The sequence below is a fragment of the Adiantum capillus-veneris genome, chromosome 2 (genome assembly GCF_014529385.1).
Source record: "Adiantum capillus-veneris isolate H3 chromosome 2, ASM1452938v2, whole genome shotgun sequence".
Classification (NCBI taxonomy): Eukaryota; Viridiplantae; Streptophyta; class Polypodiopsida; order Polypodiales; family Pteridaceae; genus Adiantum; species Adiantum capillus-veneris.
In genome coordinates, this window is record NC_140932.1 from 98958832 (window position 1) to 98963643 (window position 4812).

The window sequence follows — 4812 nt, forward strand, 5'->3', positions numbered from 1 at the left end:
ATGACTAGTGTTGGATTCAAAGCCAGACAACAAGAGATCACGACGATAAGATTGCTAACTGCGTACGTTGATTCCTGTCGTTACAAAAAGCGACAGACCTTTGTTATGAAATAGCATTGTACTTGGATTGGTGCTAATACTCACAAATTGTTCTAAGTTTTATTTTAATTGTAGAATGTTCAAAATTAGAAAAATGTTTCATGCAGCCTACTTAATTTTCAAACCTTTCTAATGTTATTATGTTTCATTGCAGTCAACGTATAAAGAAACCTGGACACAGCTCCTGCAGCATTCGATTCACTCTAGATGGCTTTTGCGCTACTCCTAAGCTAGCAGAGAAGAGTTTCACTATTTGAAGCCTTCAACCTCGAGTACTGGTTTCCTACATACATACTCTGGTGCATTTGTCGAGCGTTGCCGATTTTTGCTTGAGTTCTTGCACCTTCAACCAATGCAACGGGTGTCTTATTTGCTCAGTTGCATTTACCTCGTATATCGATTTCGGTTCCCTTTGCTTTGGTTCATACGCCACCCAATTTAAGGCTTTGCTTTAATACACAATGGCCTGCCTACAGGGTCGAACTATGACGTGCCATGCCATGCCTCAAGCTAAGGCTAGCGTCACCTACTCAAACTTCTCCTACTTTGCTTAATAGGAGTGCACCTGCGCAACTTTGCTAGCTCAACTTTGTAGGCCACTCAACTTAGTAGGCCAATATAACTTGGGCTTAACTTGCCTTTACGTAGCACTACCCACCGAGTGTTGTATGTAGCTACCTTGTCTTCGACTACGACTCCAACAAGATTTCGGCTTTCACCTCTCTAGAGCTTACCCTCAACCTCCAAACTCTTAGTAGCCTTCCTTTTTCCTTCTTTTTGTCCTTACTATTCGTTAGCCAACAACTATCACTACTTTGGCTTTATTAGTTATTGAGGCTGTGGAGGACTTTTGCACTAGTTTTTAATTAAGACCTTTTTATTAAGACTTTGTAGTGCATGAAGAACATGGAATCCTCTTCCACCCCTGCCCTCCATAGTAATCCCGCACCCACCTTTGGAACCCCTCCTTTTCTCTCAGTGTCTAGCTCGGTTACCATTCTTCCATCCAATGGCTCCGGCTTCTCCACCGTCGGCTCCCCCTCTCCTAATACCGCTTTTACCTTTCTCGCTCCCGTATCCTCTTCTTCAACTTTGCCTACCACCCTTCCAGGCTTCGTTTCGGCTTCCGCCCTCACAAACCCCTTCGCACTTATTGCACAACCAAACACTTCGACTCCAACTTCCTCTTCTAAAAAAACCCTCTTTAGCACAGAAGAGCTTCAAGGGCTCACGGCAAACCTGCCCGTGGAAGAATTCGATTCCTCCCCTCCTTCCTCAAAAGGCACCAAAAGCTACGGTGCGCCCGTCGGTCTTATGACTCAAAGAGGAATGCTCCCCAATCGCCCCCTCATTGCTCCTTTCTCTTTTGGTGCTTTCTCCTTCTCGTTCGTCACCTCCCCCTCCCCTTTTCGCTCCAACACCTCTTCTCTTAATTCTATCCCCTCTGCTTCTCCCCTCCCCACCATTCCTACCATCACCAAACCTCAAGAGTTTGACAAAATTGTGTATTGTTCCTTACATGAATTCAAGACTATTAACATCAAGCTTTCAAAAGCTAAATCTCACCTCCTTTACCTCCAAAACCTCAGGGCTAACACTAAAGCTCCCAATAGCCTATGCATGAAACCACCGCGCCTTGTTTCGGAAGATTCAAGTGCCCAAGCCCTTCTCAATGCCAAATTTGCTAGCCTTAACATACAATACCAACTTGATTGTGCCGACGTTTATATACAAGCCCAAGCCCTCCTGGTAGAAAACCTCCAAAAGCTTTTTAATTTCTTCCATGAGGTGGTAGAAGAACGCTTGGAAGACCTTTTTAAAAGGCTCTCACCCATATCCTTTCCTAGAATTCTACCTGAAGCATAGGCCAATCAACTTGTTATGTGGAAACAATCTTCTCTCCTAGAGCTAGACGCTTTTGTTCAAAACTCCATCCTTCAAGCACATTTAGCCACTTCTATTGAGTCAGCTGCTCACAATGCAAGAAAAAGATCCCAAGAAACCCTCTTTGCCGAAGCAATGGCTTTACCAAAAGAAGACACCATGAGTGAGCTCGTTCAACACGAGGTCACCACGCAAATGAGCAAGCTCCTCTCCCAAAATACGTTTTTAAGCATTTGTAAAACCCCTTCCTCTAAAAAACCTTTTGCTTTCACTCCCTCACAACCTTCATCTTCCCTTGCTAAGCATAAAGCTCCCTTTGGGAAATACCCTCGCCAACCTTTCAAAAAACCTTATAATGCTTCCTCCTCTCCCTCCCTCTCCACCACCATGCTTGAAAAAAACCCTCCTCTTTGGGCCTTCTTCCCCCACCCATTCCACCTTTACTCAAATCTCCCAAATACCCCCTTAATACCCCTCCATTTTCTAACCACCCCTCTCCCACCTGTATGCCTCTTCCCTCTAAATCTCCCCATCCCTTATCCAACATTCCTTAAAAACCTAGATATTCAAAAAACCTGCAATGGAGGAGGAAGTAGCCATTGAGCACCCTACTTCATGGGTCCATTTTCTCTTCTCCAAACCTTCCCTTTTTCTGGACTCCTCCTCCCTCTTCTCCAACTTACGTCCCCACTACACCCATTTCCACTCCTTCCCTTTATGGCATTGCTAAAAGAAGATTCCCCATTACACCCCGCTCCACTCCTTCCCCTTAAGGTGTTGCTAAAAGAAGATGCAAGTATTGGCTTCCGCTTACTAACCCTTCTCTTTTCACGGTGATTACTCTAGGAAAGCAATCAGTTTTTTAGTTAGAAAACAAAGTCACTAACTTAGCTTGCCATAATCTCTCCAAACGTACGCTTTCCCATTGTGAAAAGAAGCTTCTTGGTTTAGGCCTTAAATATATTCCTCCCCCCTCCCCTCCTACTCTCTCCTCTCTAAAACAGTCTTTTTCTAACTTGGAAAGAAGCTACCAACTTAAGCTCTTTTTTAAAGAAGTCTCCCCACCCTCTACTCCTTTCTCTCTTCACAATGCCTCTTGGTACCCACCAGCTCCATCACTTAATCTCAAAAATATTTTCTCTTCTCTTTCTTCATAGCTTAGCAGCTTTTGGAAAACTTCCTTCTTGTCTTCTCACTTCTCACCCACTTCCTTTTTAAAGAAAGCTCTTCTTTCCTTTAAAAATGATCCTTCCATTATCATCAAGCCAACAGACAAAAATTTAGGATCGATCAGCTTATCCAAATCTTGGTATATAGAGGAAGCCTCTAAACATCTCCTAGATTCCTCTACCTACACCCCCGTGCCTTCAGCTCCTCTCTCCTTTGTCTCTTCTCTTCTTTCCTCCATTCTTACCAATTGCGCTCTTCTTTCTTCTAAAGAGCAGGCTTTCATCCTTAAGCCTCTTTCTTCTGAACTCAAACCTTGTTCCTTTTTTCTACTTCCTAAAATCCACAAACCCTCCTTAGTAGGACGCCCCATTTGCTCTTATAGAGGATATGTTCTGGAGCATGCCTCTATATGCCTCTATATGGCTCCACTTCTAGCTTCTCCCTATCCTTCTCACTAAGAAGCAACACCTCAAAGATTCCTTTTCACTCATCAAGGATATCTCCTCTCTTGTCCTTCCTTTTAATGTCCTTCTCTTCATGTTTGACATTGAGTCTTTATACCCTAGCATTCCCATTCAACAAGGTTTGCTTGCACTCTCTAACTCTATCCATCACCATTTTTCCTCACCCAAAGCGAGTCTCATCCTCTCGGTGGCCTTTCTTGTCCTTAACCACCACTACATCTCCTTCCAAGGAAAATGTTGGCGACAAATCAAAGGTACTGCCATGGGTTCCAATTTTGCTGTCGTCTATGCCTGCCTCTTTCTTTGTCACCTGGAAGATAGTATCAACCTTCCCTCCCATCCCTCTCTTCTCTTTTTCAAAATATGCATTGATGATGCCTTTGGCATTTGGCAAGGCTCCCTTCTTGATCTTGAGAAAATCCTCAAGCTGTACGGGTCACCACTCAAAAACATATCAAAATTTCCCCTATCATTTCTTCCATAGAAGCTTCCATCCTTGACATCCATTTCTTCAAAGGACCCTCTTTTTCTCATACAGGGATTCTCGACTCTCATTGCTATCAAAAAGGTCTTAAGTCTTACAACTACATTCCCCGGCAATCTTGGCACCCAACACACTAGAAAGTCGCTTTTATCATTTCAAAGCTGAAAAGATACATGCTTAGAGAGAGCTCCTTCGAGGGCTTTCTTACCATTCGTGCCCTATTTTTTCAAAGACTTAGAGCAAGGGAGTATCCCCAAACTCTTCTTCGTAATTGTTTCTCCCTTATCTCTTACAACGATAGGGACTCTCTCCTAAGGAAAAAACCGGTATCAAAAGACCCCCCCTTTGTGGTAAAAATTCCCTTTTCACCCTTTACGCGTAACCTTAATCTCTCTCATTCCTTGATTAAACCTCTCTCCCTTTTGCTTGGCTCCACGCCTGAATTATCCCACCTCCCCAAGACCCTTATTTGTTGGCTCAATGCGCCCAATGTCGAGAATATGCTTAACCTCCAACTCTCGCACCCTTCCAATTCTCGCACCCCTCCTTGCCCCCCCAGTACTTCTTCCCCCCCCCCCCCCCCCCAAATTGGATGTCAATATTTTGTTTTGTACCCTATCCCTTTCCCCTTTTTTGGTGCCTTTCAATAAGTTTGACTCTCCCCTCTATTTTGCACTTAATGCCTTGCCCCTTTTAGCCTCTCTTATCTTG

General features: G+C 43.9%; 1 pseudogene; it reads left to right on the top strand.

The window, feature by feature from the left end:
• Nucleotides 1–1005: 1005 nt before the first annotated feature.
• On the top strand, nucleotides 1006–1723 carry LOC147463272 (uncharacterized; annotated as a pseudogene).
• Nucleotides 1724–4812: the final 3089 nt, after the last annotated feature.